Source organism: Notothenia rossii (assembly GCF_949606895.1).
Source record: "Notothenia rossii genome assembly, chromosome: 4".
NCBI classification, from domain to species: domain Eukaryota; kingdom Metazoa; phylum Chordata; class Actinopteri; order Perciformes; family Nototheniidae; genus Notothenia; species Notothenia rossii.
In genome coordinates, this window is record NC_136902.1 from 89299725 (window position 1) to 89315324 (window position 15600).

General features: G+C 41.8%; 1 long non-coding RNA gene across 1 annotated transcript; it reads right to left on the minus strand.

Moving 5' to 3' along the window:
* Positions 1–8682: 8682 nt before the first annotated feature.
* Positions 8683–9608, minus strand: LOC307037273. Its single transcript, XR_013807647.1, has 4 exons — positions 9505–9608; positions 9331–9360; positions 9026–9187; positions 8683–8914 (listed from the first exon to the last, which is right to left on the minus strand). It is a non-coding gene; the product is annotated as an uncharacterized lncRNA (long non-coding RNA).
* Positions 9609–15600: the final 5992 nt, after the last annotated feature.

The following is a 15600-nucleotide window of genomic DNA, read 5'->3' on the forward strand; positions in this document are numbered from 1 at the left end:
GTTAGCTCTGAGTGTTAATGTAAACAAAGACGAGATTACGTCCAAAAGACGTCGGGCATTGTTTCTGATAGCAACTTTCTGTGGGTCCGCTGCCGATTTGACGTCATATCGGCAGCTAATCTGTATCCGCTCGTTGTTCCCCCGTTTTTAAAAGATTTGGGTACGGAGGAAAAGAGAGGGTTTTATTTTCTGATGCTGCGTGAGTTCCCCGACACACCGGGGAAACGTATTTGGGCCAATTTAAAGGGTGACTGTGGCTCTGATGGAGTGTGGACGTCTTTAAACCAGAAGGTTGTCGGTTCGATCCCGGCCTGTGCAGCAATGTTGATGTTTCCTTGGGCAAGATACTGAGCCCTTGTGAATGTGCATGAATGTTAGTTCTGTACAACAGAGGTGTGAATTGGTGAATGACTCTTATGTAAAAGTGCTTTTATAAGTACAGTCTATTTTACATGGGCAACCAGCTCTACCATTCCTGTTTTTTTTACTTTGTAAAACAAGTTATTTGCTTATACACACGTTGTCAGAATATTCCGGTTGTAAAGTGTGAATATTTCCTGTCAATTTAGTTTGTTGACTGAAGCCTGTGTGTGACGCGTTGCCTCCGAGGCCTGTACTACGAAGCCGGTTCAACATACCCTGGATATGTTTGAGTTACTCGGTTTACCAAAAGAAACTCGCTCTCACTAAACTGTCCTACGACGCCGGTTATCAACTCGTTAACTCAAGCCAGCTTTGCCCTTCTAGTTAGGTGCGCGTTCACATAAAATGGGTGGTATTTGGAGCATTTGACCGATCGGAATAATGGAGAAGCCTCGAGCAGCGTACTTCACAGCGGAGGAACAAACTGTCATCATGAGCCGCTTTGAGGATTAAAAGCACATTATTAAGGCGAAAAGCAACGCGGTTGCGGCTGCCAAAAGTCGCCAAAGTGGTTGGCAACAGATTGCTGACTCCATGAATGCGTAAGTAAGATAAGTCCCATGTAACAGCTGCACAGCTTTAAAACGTGTATTGGATGCACGGAAGTCATGTACAAAAATAAATCCGGCGCTTCCAGATTAATTTTCTTGTTTAGCGGATAAATAGTCATTAAAATACCAAATTGATAATTGAGTGGCATTCTTTTTGTCTTTATAATATCATCGCCCGAGGGTCACAAGTGGACTTTAACCCGTTAAGCCCTGAGCCTGTTTCTCAGGTCTCAGCCTCGAAAATGACATTCCCAGAACAAATGACCATATCTTCCCTTCTAAAAGGCTTAAATTAATAATCTTTTCTCTCAACGTAATGATAAACTGTGAGTTGGATGCAGAAGAGTCAGAATCAATATAGATGTTTTTTTATTTTAAAGGAAATTCAGATTGAACATTAAATGATATTGTCCGTCCAGAAATTATGTTTTACTTATAGTGAAAACTACCCTTGGATGATGGTAAGGTAGACTAAAAGCTTTAGGAATCCAAAGTACAACATATAATAAGTACCCTGTGTCAAGATTGATGCAAAACAAGTGACATTTGACCTTTTTAGAGAGGTTTAGCAAACAAAACTCCACCTCTGGATTTGGGTGGAAATGGGCATTTTTACCGCTTCTCTGGAACCCATTGGTCGATTTTGGTGATTGGCATCTCTTTTTTTTACCGTTAGAGCCAATAGAATCGAAGGGGAATTTTCGCATACACCCATGTTAACAAAAAAAGTGGGGGCTTTGCGCATGCAGGTTTGCATCAGAGTGAACCTATCTCTCGCTCTGACATCTGGAAACGGAAAGGCAGGTTTATTGTTTATGGATGATCAGAAATCATTTCAAAGGGACACAGACACATTGGATTAACCTATGGATTAACTTCAGCAGCGTTTTTATCGTTTTAATGCCTTGAAGACCACTTTTGACCAGATAACAACACAGGTAAGCCATGTTAGCGTTTTTAGCTAGCGCCACATGTTTTGATGTCTGTTTTTGTTTATAAAGTCGCGAGTTCTTATCATGGAGTGATGATTTATGTACCGATCGATTCTGTTTCATCTCACAATTAGATCGATGGGTTGGACGTGCAGCTACGATAAGTAATAAGGGTGTTATGAGTGAGATTCTGCGCAAAACGCTGTTAGCATTTTTTCGCTCGTGGCTAATTCATAGGCCCAGCGCTAGCTTTGTGGGTTTTTAAAAAATAAAATAAAAAAAAAGATCAGTTAGCTGAGTTTCTTCCCGTTACATGGATATAAAACATTCATAGTTTATTGAATATTAAGATGCCCTCAGACGCTGTTTCCTGCAGATGACGCGTTTTTCCCCCCGGTATCGAGGGTGCTGTGTAGAACAGGTTTTAAGCCTGATTTTTTTTTTTTGTTATCCTTTTAGTTTATAGCGTTTTTTTTTATTCAACCTGTAGCCTACATGACATTTTCTGTTTCGTTTTTCAGATGTAACCCCGGCGGGTCTAAAAGGGCCTGGGACCAAACTCAAATTAAATATAAAAACATCATTCAATCTGGTAAATTCACCTCTTTTGAGATCTTAAAAATACATACACGTTTTGTATTGCTTCAATTGGTCTGTGTTTCATAACTGTATAGGAAAGCGATCACATTTTTTCCCAATGCTTGCAGCCAACAAGAAAAAAAAGGACCAGAGGAAGACAGGAGGGGGCCCTCCTCCAGCAGAATTCAGTGTCGGCCCTTGATGGTAGGGGTGGAAGGGGGGTTCTCTACGGACCCTGGTGGCAGCAGCTCCCACCACATGTTTTCACAGGGTAAGAGTCAGGGAGATTTAAACAGCTGGGATGCTATAAAACACAAATATATAATATATCTATTGTTGTGGGGAGTCAATAACATGTATTTTATTGTTCTGCAGATGATGGGGAGAACGTGGTGTTGCTGCCCAACAGATCAGATTCAATATTTATTTTAAATGTGTTGTTTATTTTAATGGGCAGGTTTTTTTATGAGATACCTATGGGAGACTTGGGTGGAACACCTACCTGACTTATCCTGTATTTTGTTGGTTTATAATGAGAAAAGCCAATGTGATAAAACTCTGAGTGGCACATATGAAACCACAGGTTAATGTCCCAACTATTCAGCTCCCCTCATTGATCAAATCAATGAGTGGATGTGTCAGAACTTTCTTTAATCAGAAAAATACAAAACTGAGGTAATTGTTTTTGGAGACAAGTCAGAGCTGAGCTTCATTAGGCAATGTTCAAAACAACAGAAGAAGCCAGAAATCTAGGTGTAGTCATGGACTCTGACTTGCATTTAAATAGTTGCATTAAAGCTGTTACTAAATCAGCCTACTATCACCGAAAGAACATATCTAGGATTAGAAAAACGTGTCCATGCTTTTATCTTCAGTAGACTGGACTACTGTAATGGTGTCTTTACAGGTCTCACTAAAAAATCTATTAGAAAGCTTCAGCTGATTCAGAACGCTGCTGCTCGAGTCCTCACTAACACTAAGAAAGTGGATCACATCACTCCAGTTCTGAAGTCTTTACACTGGCTTCCTGTGTTTCAAAGAATCCATTCAAAAATACTGCTGCTGTTTATAAAGCATTGAATGGTTTAGGGCTAAAATACATGTCTGACCTCCTGCTAAATTATGAACCATCCGGAACTCTCAGGTCTTCAGGGACTGGTCTGCTTTCTGTCCCCAGAGTCAGAACATGGAGAAGCAGCGTTCAGTTATTATGCCATTTTAAAATGTGTTTCTATTTTAATGTCTTTAATTCTTTGTAAAGCACTTTGAAATAACTTGTGTTGAAAAGTACGATATAAATACGCTTGCATTTCCTCATCAGCTAAGTAACATCTTACAGCTTGGTTTTACAGCCCGACTTAACTGTGGCAAGAAAAAAGAATGCTAATAAAAATTTTTTTTTAAAAGGTTAATAAACCAGTGAACTATTTTAGTCCTTTCTCTTGGACATACAAAGAATGGAAAGATGCACAGGCGACACACTGAACAAGTATGTTTAATAGAAGAACGATTTATTAAACAAAACATTTTGTATGAAATGACAAAAGTGCTGTTTAGCCAGTGAACGTGCTGTCAATTGTACTTTCCTCCTTCATTTGGCAAAGTACACATGTTCATCCTTTTCCTTCATGATTTCTCAGATGAAGATTGCAGTTATCAATGCAACGGTTGCTCCGACGCTAGCCACACCTGCAGAGGCAAATGCTGGCAGACCGACTACACCTACAGCAAGGATCAAAGGTTTCATATCAACTATGCAGACACTGAGAACTGATATGATCATTAGTTTAACCAAAATATTAAAATGCAAAACATAAAAGTGATGATCTTTACCTGCTGCCTGCAAACCAGCCACTGTACTTCCGGCTACCACTGCTCCCGTGTTAGTCACTACAGCAGCTGACATCATGCCGGCAGCGATACCGACGGAGGTTAACCCTACAGCGGCCAGAACAACAGGAGCAGCGACGAAAGCTCCAGCTCCAGCTCCAGCTGCAGAGGAAACGTTGTTAATGCCAATTTGTTTGGCCGCTCCAAAATGAATAGTGAGTCAGAAATAGTAAACATTCCTAAATTGGGCTCAATAAAGAGTATCTAATCTAAAGTGTGTTTACAATCAGATGTAAAAGTCTTACCTGCTCCACCGACAACTAAAGCTGCAGTTACTGAAACACAAGATGAATATCGAAATCAACATTAACATCCGGCTTAATCAATACCTTTGCTAAAGTAACTATCATTATTATTGTTTGTAATTAAAAATCGAATGTACGAAGTAAAAACTCGATGAAATGTAAAGTGATACTCACACAGCCCCATGACTTGATATAGCGTGTCGTGTATAAGTAAGAACTGATGAGCCTTGAGCTGCAGCGGGTTTATATAGCCTGCCTAGCTTTCATTTCCTGAAAAATAAAACTCTGCTGTATAACCAGACCCGGCGCCGTGGGAGGGCCAGGCCCTCTGTCACGCCTCAAGGACGGACAAAAGAAGGAGACCACACATGATTCATCCAATTGAAGTGCATTTATTTAAAGAAACTAAGTTAACTATGACGTCAGTTAATCAGTAATGTGTGTGTGTGTGTGTGTGTGTGTGTGTGTGTGTGTGTGTGTGTGTGTGTGTGTGTGTGTGTGTGTGTGTGTGTGTGTGTGTGTGTGTGTGTGTGTGTGTGTGTGTGTGTGTGTGTGTGTGTGTGTGTGTGTGTGTGTGTGTGTGTGTGTGTGTGTGTGTGTGTGTGTGTGTGTGTGTGTGTGTGTGTGTGTGTGTGTGTGTGTGTGTGTGTGTGTGTGTGTGTGTGAACATGCATCAGTATATAAAGCAAAAACAAACAAACCAAGGTCCAATAGAGCCAAGCAACCCAAGAGGAGAGAGAGAGAGAGACTGACTGCTCAGGCACCCATAAGTTTGTAGCTGAGCAGTCAACCTAAATCAGGTGTCAGCAATCTCTCCTGATTGGGGGAGTGGCTAACCAGGGACCTGAGTCTAAAGGCCCTGACACACCAAGCAGTCACCAGAGAACTCGCTGACGCCGACTGTTGCGTCGGCGTGTTCTCCTGCGTCTTGGCCATGTGTCGCACTGGAACACACCGCAAAGACTTCAGCCGAGCATGTACGAACTGCGCATGCGTGAGTGGCAATAACTCTCCTTACCAGCAGGTGGCGGTAGTGTGCATTCGTCATTCAAAAGAGGCAACAACCGGAAGACAGAGAAGAAGAACAGACTCCGTGATATAAACAAACAACAAATAGCGTATGCGTTCCATTTTCACTCTCGTCCACCGTGCGGTACTGGAGCTATCAGCCATTGGAGTGTTGCTTGTGGAAGACATTCTCAAGCAACCGTTTCGCTTCTCATGCACTGATTCGCTAGCTGAACAGCCAATCAGAGTGATTTCTTTGTCAGACTGCCTGTGGCCGACGCACGGCCGATTCAACATGCGTCGGCCATGAAAGGCCAAATAAGGCGTTTCACGGCCGACGGTGCGGGACACACCAAATTGAGTTTGGGCGACCGGGCACGCTTCGTCGTCCGACTGACGAAAACAGACGATTTCGGCTTTGTGTGTCAGGGCCTTAAGGCCTAGGGGCCGTCACACCTCCCATTTGACATTCCTGCCCTTCCCCAATAAACACGTTTTATTTTATTTATAAAATAAAAAAATATTTTTATTTTTTTAATTATAAATAAACTGTGAACTTTAAGGCTACGATGTGTGTGATGTCAGATCGTAATATAAGAGTAATACATGAAAAACAGGTATGAAATACTATATAACAGTAAAACAAGAATAGAGTTTAAAAGGGGAGTGGTTTGTAAAATATCCATAAAGAAAAAGAAAATCGGTTTACAGTTCTGTTTCATATGGGTGTTGAGATGTATCCATAGATCTCTACATGTTGCTCTCAGAGTCAATTTAACTTCAATATTAAAAACAAATCTTCCCGGGGGAGCATATGTCCCCGGACCCCCCTGGATGAGGTTAGGTCCCCCCCACCACTTAAAGAAAGTAGCACTTTACCCCTGCTTACAGCCAGGGGCAGACTGGGAGGAAAAAGTGGCCCGGGGATTAATTGACAGACAGGCCCACTTAATGCGTGGCATGTATCGCTATACCATTTTACAGCATTACTTGCAGCTAATGATACTATTCTAGCTCTTTACACTCTTCTTATGTGTAACACATGAAATGTGGGTAATATAATACCCGTTACAATTCCCAGTAACGCACGTTATAACACATTTTAACCCGAAATCAAGTGGTATTTAGTTTTTTAAGAATTGACCAACATCGCGAGACATTCAGACACCAGAGAAACATTGTGCGGGTAGATTAGTAAACCTGGTGTTACTGTTTCCTTCAGGCTCATCAAGATCCCTCCGTTTCGCGTCGGGCTCCCTGATCAGCCTGTCGGGTGTTCTTTTCCCCATAATGACCGCCTCGCTGCACATTACCCCGCTTATTACACGGCCATATACTAAACAAACTAAAGAATCGACTCCCAATATTGATTGAAATTATTTTATTGACTTCAAAATTATCGTATTTCTTCCGCTAAGAAAAAAAAACTCAGTTCCACGGCGCACCAACGGCTGGAACTGCGACAACAGCAACTTTACGGCAGCACTGTCCACTGTGGATTAACATTCAGCAGCGTTTTGATCGTTTTAATGCCATTAAGACATATTAAGATATGATTTCCCGATTTTGCTCCGTAAAGCTACATTATGTGATGTCTGGGTTTGCTTCCCCTGCCGCAAGTTTTGATCGCTCAGTGATGATACATATACCCCTAGAATCTGTGAAATATCTGCTTGCTAGCTAATATCTTATTTGTGCAGATCCGATCAGTATAAGTATTTATATCGTGAGTTCTGTGCTAAGTGCGTTAGCATTTTTTCGCTCAGGGCTCATTTTTTCGCTCAGGGCTCATTTAGACGCTTCTTGTGAGACTTGTGTTTTGTTTCGGTAAAAATGGTTCCTATCGTCAGTTAGCTGTCTTTCTTCCCGTTAAGTGGGTATGACACATTAATAGGTTATTAAATGTTAAGAAGCCCTGAGACACAGTTTCGTGAGCCCTCAGGTTTAACAGGTTAAGGTCTTATTGTGGACGTGGTCAGATTCAATATTTATTTTAAGTGTGTTGTTTATTTTAATCTGCAGGTTTTTTTATGAGATACCTATGGGAGACCTGGGTGGAACACCTACCTGACTTATCCTGTATTTTGTTGGTTTATAATGAGAAAAGCCAATGTGATACAACTCTGAGTGGCACATATGAAACCACAGGTTAATGTCCCAACTATTCAGCTCCCCTCATTGATCAAATCAATGACTGGATGTGTCAGAACTTTCTTTAATCAGAAAAAGACAAAACTGAGGTAATTGTTTTTGGAGACAAGTCAGAGCTGAGCTTCAGTAGGCAATGTTCAAAACAACAGAAGAAGCCAGAAATCTAGGTGTAGTCATGGACTCTGACTTGCGTTTAAATAGTTGCATTAAAGCTGTTACTAAATCAGCCTCCTATCACCTAAAGAACATATCTAGGATTAGAAAAACGTGTCCATGCTTTTATCTTCAGTAGACTGGACTACTGTAATGGTGTCTTCACAGGTCTCACTAAAAGATCTATTAGAAAGCTGCAGCTGATTCAGAACGCTGCTGCTCGAGTCCTCACTGACACTAAGAAAGTGGATCACATCACTCCAGTTCTGAGGTCTTTACACTATAAAGACTTCCTGTGTTTCAAAGAATCCATTCAAAAACACTGCTGCTGTTTATAAAGTATTGAATGGTTTAGGGCTAAAATACATTTCTGACCTCCTGCTAAATTATGAACCATCCGGAACTCTCAGGTCTTCAGGGACTGGTCTGCTTTCTGTCGCCAGAGTCAGAACATGGAGAAGCAGCGTTCAGTTATTATGCCATTTTAAAATGTGTTTCTATTTTAATGTCTTTAATTCTTTGTAAAGCACTTTGAAATAACTTGTGTTGAAAGGTGCGATATAAATACGCTTGCATTTCCTCATCAGCTAAGTAACATCTTACAGCTTGGTTTTACAGCCCGACTTAACTGTGGCAAGAAAAAAAGTGCTAATTAAAAAAAAAATAGGTTAATAAACCAGTGAACTATTTTAGTCCTTTCTCTTGGACATACAAAGAATGGAAAGATGCACAGGCGACACACTGAACAAGTATGTTTAATAGAAGAACGATTTATGAAACAAAACATTTTGTATGAGATGACAAAAGTGCTGTTTAGCCAGTGAACGTGCTGTCAATTGTACTTTCCTCCTTCTTTTGGCAAAGTACACATGTTCATCCTTTTCCTTCATGATTTCTCAGATGAGGAATGCAGTTATCAATCCAACGGTTGCTCCGACGCCAGCCACACCTGCAGAGGCAACTACTGGCAGACCGACTACACCTACAGCAAGGATCAAAGGTTTAATATCAACTATGCAGACACTGAGAACTGATATGATCATTAGTTTAACCAAAAGATTAAAATGCAAAACATAAAAGTGATGATCTTTACCTGCTGCCTGCAAACCAGCCACTGTACTTCCGGCTACCAATGCTCCCGTGTTAGTCACTGCAGCAGCTGACATCATGACAGCAGAATAGGAGCTTAATGCGATCCCGACGGAGGTTAACCCTACAGCGGTCAGAACAACAGGAGCAGCGACGACAGCTCCAGCTGCAGAGGAAACGTTGTTAATGCCAATTTGTTTGGCCGCTCCAAAATGAATAGTGAGTCAGAAATAGTAAACATTCCTAAATTGGGCTCAATAAAGAGTATCTAATCTAAAGTGTGTTTACAATCAGATGTAAAAGTCTTACCTGCTCCACCGAAAACTAAAGCTGCAGTTACTGAAACACAAGATGAATATCGAAATCAACATTAACATCCGGCTTAATCAATACCTTTGCTAAAGTAACTTTCATTATTATTGTTTGTAATTAAAAATCGAATGTACGAAGTAAAAACTCGATGAAATGTAAAGTGATACTCACACAGCCCCATGACTTGATATAGTGTGTCGTGTATAACTAAGTAGCCTACTGATGAGCCTTGAGCTGCAGCGGGTTTATATAGCCTGCCTAGCTTTCATTTCCTGACAAATTAAACTATGCTGTAGAACCAGACCCAGCGCCGTGGGAGAGCCAGGCCCTCTGTCACACCTCAAGGACGGACAAAAGAAGGAGACCACACATGATTCATCCAATTGAAGTGCATTTATTTAAAGAAACTAAGTTAACTATGACGTCAGTTAATCAGTAATGTGTGTGTGTGTGTGGGTGAACATGCATCAGTATATAAAGCAAAAACAAACAAACCAAGGTCCAATAGAGCCAAGCAACCCAAGAGGAGAGAGAGAGAGAGACTGACTGCTCAGGCACCCATAAGTTTGTAGCTGAGCAGTCAACCTAAATCAGGTGTCAGCAATCTCTCCTGATTGGGGGAGTGGCTAACCAGGGACCTGAGTCTAAAGGCCCTGACACACCAAGCATTCACCAGAGAACTCGCTGACGCAGACTGTTGCGTCGGCGTGTTCTCCTGCGTCTTGGCCATGTGTCGCACTGGAACACACCGCAAAGACTTCAGCCGAGCACGTACGAACTGCGCATGCGTGAGTGGCAATAACTCTCCTTACCAGCAGGCGGCGGTAGTGTGCATTCGTCATTCAAAAGAGGCAACAACCGGAAGACAGAGAAGAAGAACAGACTCCATGATACAAACAAACAACAAATAGTGTATGCGTTCCATTTTCACTCTCGTCCACCGTGCGGTACTGGAGCTATCAGCCATTGGAGTGTTGCTTGTGGAAGACATTCTCAAGCAACCGTTTTGCTTCTCATGCACTGATTCGCTAGCTGAACAGCCAATCAGAGTGATTTCTTTGTCAGACTGCCTGTGGCCGACGCACGGCCGATTCAACATGCGTCGGCCATGAAAGGCCAAATAAGGCGTTTCACGGCCGACGGTGCGGGACACACCAAATTGAGTTTGGGCGACAGGGCACGCTTCGTCGTCCGACTGACGAAAACAGACGATTTCGGCTTTGTGTGTCAGGGCCTTCAGGCCTAGGGGCCGTCACACCTCCCATTTGACATTCCTACCCTTCCCCAATAAACACGTTTTATTTTATTTATAAAATTAAAAAATATTTTTATTTTTTTAATTATAAATAAACTGTGAACTTTAAGGCTACGATGTGTGTGATGTCAGATCGTAATATAAGACTAATACATGAAAAACAGGTATGAAATACTATATAACAGTAAAACAAGAATAGAGTTTAAAAGGGGAGTGGTTTGTAAAATATCCATAAAGAAAAAGAAAATCGGTTTACAGTTCTGTTTCATATGGGTGTTGAGATGTATCCATAGATCTCTACATGTTGCTCTCAGAGTCAATTTAACTTCAATATTAAAAACAAATCTTCCCGGGGGAGCATATGTCCCCGGACCCCCCTGGAGGAGGTTAGGTACCCCCCCCCCCCCCCACTTAAAGAAAGTAGCACTTTACCCCTGCTTACACCCAGGGGCAGACTGGGAGGAAAAAGTGGCCCGGGGATTAATTGACAGACAGGCCCACTTAATGCGTGGCATGTATCGCTATACCATTTTACAGCATTACTTGCAGCTAATGATACTATTCTAGCTCTTTACACTCTTCTTATGTGTAACACATGAAATGTGGGTAATATAATACCCGTTACAATTCCCAGTAACGCACGTTATAACACATTTTAACCCGAAATCAAGTGGTGTTTAGTTTTTTAAGAATCGACCAACATCGCGAGACATTCAGACACTAGAGAAACATTGTGCGGGTAGATGAGTAAACCTGGTGTTACTGTTTCCTTCAGGCTCATCAAGATCCCTCCGTTTCGCGTCGGGCTCCCTGATCAGCCTGTCGGGTGTTCTTTTCCCCATAATGACCGCCTCGCTGCACATTACCCCGCTTATTACACGGCCATATACTAAACAAACTAAAGAATCGACTCCCAATATTGATTGAAATTATTTTATTGACTTCAAAATTATCGTATTTCTTCCGCTAAGAAAAAAACAACTCAGTTCCACGGCGCACAAACGGCTTGAACTGCGACAACAGCATCTTTACGGCAGCACTGTCCACTGTGGATTAACATTCAGCAGCGTTTTTATCGTTTTAATGCCATTAAGACATATTAAGATATGATTTCCCGATTTTGCTCCGTAAAGCTACATTATGTGATTTCTGGGTTTGCTTCCCCTGCCGCAAGTTTTGATCGCTCAGTCATGATACATATACCCCTAGAATCTGTGAAATATCTGCTTGCTAGCTAATATCTTATTTGTGCAAATCCGATCAGTATAAGTATTTATATCGTGAGTTCTGTGCTAAGTGCGTTAGCATTTTTTCGCTCAGGGCTCATTTTTTCGCTCAGGGCTCATTTAGACGCATCTTGTGAGACTTGTGTTTTGTTTCGGTAAAAATGGTTCCTATCGTCAGTTAGCTGACTTTCTTCCCGTTAAGTGGGTATGACACATTAATAGGTTATTAAATGTTAAGAAGCCCTGAGACACAGTTTCGTGAGCCCTCAGGTTTAACAGGTTGAGGTCTTATTGTGGACGTGGTCAGATTCAATATTTATTTTAAGTGTGTTGTTTATTTTAATGGGCAGGTTTTTTTATGAGATACCTATGGGAGACTTGGGTGGAACACCTACCTGACTTATCCTGTATTTTGTTGGTTTATAATGAGAAAAGCCAATGTGATAAAACTCTGAGTGGCACATATGAAACCACAGGTTAATGTCCCAACTATTCAGCTCCCCTCATTGATCAAATCAATGACTGGATGTGTCAGAACTTTCTTTAATCAGAAAAAGACAAAACTGAGGTAATTGTTTTTGGAGACAAGTCAGAGCTGAGCTTCAGTAGGCAATGTTCAAAACAACAGAAGAAGCCAGAAATCTAGGTGTAGTCATGGACTCTGACTTGCATTTAAATAGTTGCATTAAAGCTATTACTAAATCAGCCTACTATCACCTAAAGAACATATCTAGGATTAAAAGAATAATGTCACAGCAGGATTTGGAAAACGTGTCCATGCTTTTATCTTCAGTAGACTGGACTACTGCAATGGTGTCTTCACAGGTCTCACTAAAAGATCTATTAGAAAGCTGCAGCTGATTCAGAACGCTGCTGCTCGAGTCCTCACTAACACTAAGAAAGTGGATCACATCACTCCAGTTCTGAAGTCTTTACACTGGCTTCCTGTGTTTCAAAGAATCCATTCAAAAATACTGCTGCTGTTTATAAAGCATTGAATGGTTTAGGGCTAAAATACATGTCTGACCTGCTGCTAAATTATGAACCATCCGGAACTCTCAGGTCTTCAGGGACTGGTCTGCTTTCTGTCCCCAGAGTCAGAACATGGAGAAGCAGCGTTCAGTTATTATGCCATTTTAAAATGTGTTTCTATTTTAATGTCTTTAATTCTTTGTAAAGCACTTTGAAATAAGTTGTGTTTCAAAGTACGATATAAATACGCTTGCATTTCCTCATCAGCTAAGTAACATCTTACAGCTTGGTTTTACAGCCCGACTTAACTGTGGCAAGAAAAAAGTGCTAATTAATTTTTTTTTTAACAAGGTTAGTAAACCAGTGAACTATTTTAGTCCTTTCTCTTGGACATACAAAGAATGGAAAGATGCACGGGCGACACACTGAACAAGTATGTTTAATAGAAGAACGATTTATTAAACAAAACATTTTGTATGAAATGACAAAAGTGCTGTTTAGCCAGTGAACGTGCTGTCAATTGTACTTTCCTCCTTCTTTTGGCAAAGTACACATGTTCATCCTTTTCCTTCATGATTTCTCAGATGAGGAATGCAGTTATCAATCCAACGGTTGCTCCGACGCTAGCCACACCTGCAGAGGCAACTGCTGGCAGACCGACTACACCTACAGCAAGGATCAAAGGTTTAATATCAACTATGCAGACACTGAGAACTGATATTATCATTAGTTTAACCAAAAGATTAAAATGCAAAACATAAAAGTGATTATCTTTACCTGCTGCCTGCAAACCAGCCACTGTACTTCCGGCTACCAATGCTCCCGTGTTAGTCACTGCAGCAGCTGACATCACGACGGCAGCATAGGAGCTTACTGCGATCCCGACGGAGGTGAACCCTACACCGGCCAGAACAACAGGAGCAGCGACGAAAGCTCCAGCTCCAGCTGCAGCTGCAGAGGAAACGTTGTTAATGCCAATTTGTTTGGCCGCTCCAAAATGAATAGTGAGTCAGAAATAGTAAACGTTCCTAAATTGGGCTCAATAAAGACTATCTAATCTAAAGTGTGTTTACAATCAGATGTAAAAGTCTTACCTGCTCCACCGAAAACTAAAGCTGCAGTTACTGAAACACAAGATGAATATCGAAATCAACATTAACATCCGGCTTAATCAATACCTTTGCTAAAGTAACTATCATTATTATTGTTTGTAATTAAAAATCGAATGTACGAAGTAAAAACTCGATGAAATGTAAAGTGATACTCACACAGCCCCATGACTTGATATAGTGTGTCGTGTATAAGTAAGTACTGATGAGCCTTGAGCTGCAGCGGGTTTATATAGCCTGCCTAGCTTTCATTTCCTGAAAAATAAAACTCTGCTGTATAACCAGACCCGGCACCGTGGGAGAGCCAGGCCCTCTGTCACACCTCAAGGACGGACAAAAGAAGGAGACCACACATGATTCATCCAATTGAAGTGCATTTATTTAAAGAAACTAAGTTAACTATGAAGTCAGTTAATCGTGTGTGTGTGTGTGTGTGTGTGTGTGTGTGTGTGTGTGTGTGTGTGTGTGTGTGTGTGTGTGTGTGTGTGTGTGTGTGTGTGTGTGTGTGTGTGTGTGTGTGTGTGTGTGTGTGTGTGTGTGTGTGTGTGTGTGTGTGTGTGTGTGTGTGTGTGTGTGTGTGTGTGTGTGTGTGTGTGTGTGTGTGTGTGTGTGTGTGTGTGTGAACATGCATCAGTATATAAAGCAAAAACAAACAAACCAAGGTCCAATAGAGCCAAGCAGCCCAAGAGGAGAGAGAGACTGACTGCTCAGGCAGCCATGCTTGTAGCTGAGCAGTCAACCCAAATCAGGTGTCAGCAATCTCTCCTGATTGGGGGAGTGGCTAACCAGGGACCTGAGTCTAAAGGCCCTGACACACCAAGCAGTCACCAGAGAACTCGCTGACGCAGACTGTTGCGTCGGCGTGTTCTCCTGCGTCTTGGCCATGTGTCGCACTGGAACACACCGCAAAGACTTCAGCCGAGCACGTACGAACTGCGTATGCGTGAGTGGCAATAACTCTCCTTACCAGCAGGTGGCAGTAGTGTGCATTCGTCATTCAAAAGAGGCAACAACCGGAAGACAGAGAAGAAGAACAGACTCCGTGATATAAACAAACAACAAATAGTGTATGCGTTCCATTTTCACTCTCGTGCACCGTGCGGTACTGGAGCTATCAGCCATTGGAGTGTTGCTTGTGGAAGACATTCTCAAGCAACCGTTTCGCTTCTCATGCACTGATTCGCTAGCTGAACAGCCAATCAGAGTGATTTCTTTGTCAGACTGCCTGTGGCCGACGCACGGCCGATTCAACATGCGTCGGCCATGAAAGGCCAAATAAGGCGTTTCACGGCTGACGGTGCGGGACACACCAAATTGAGTTTGGGCGACCGGGCACGCTTCGTCGTCCGACTGACGAAAACAGACGATTTCGGCCTGGTGTGTCAGGGCCTTCAGGCCTAGGGGCCGTCACACCTCCCATTTGACATTCCTGCCCTTCCCCAATAAACACGTTTTATTTTATTTATAAAATTAAAAAATATTTTTATTTTTTAAATTATAAATAAACTGTGAACTTTAAGGCTACGATGTGTGTGATGTCAGATCGTAATATAAGAGTAATACATGAAAAACAGGTATGAAATACTATATAACAGTAAAACAAGAATAGAGTTTAAAAGGGGAGTGGTTTGTAAAATATCCATAAAGAAAAAGAAAATCGGTTTACAGTTCCGTTTCATATGGGTGTTGAGATGTATCCATAGAT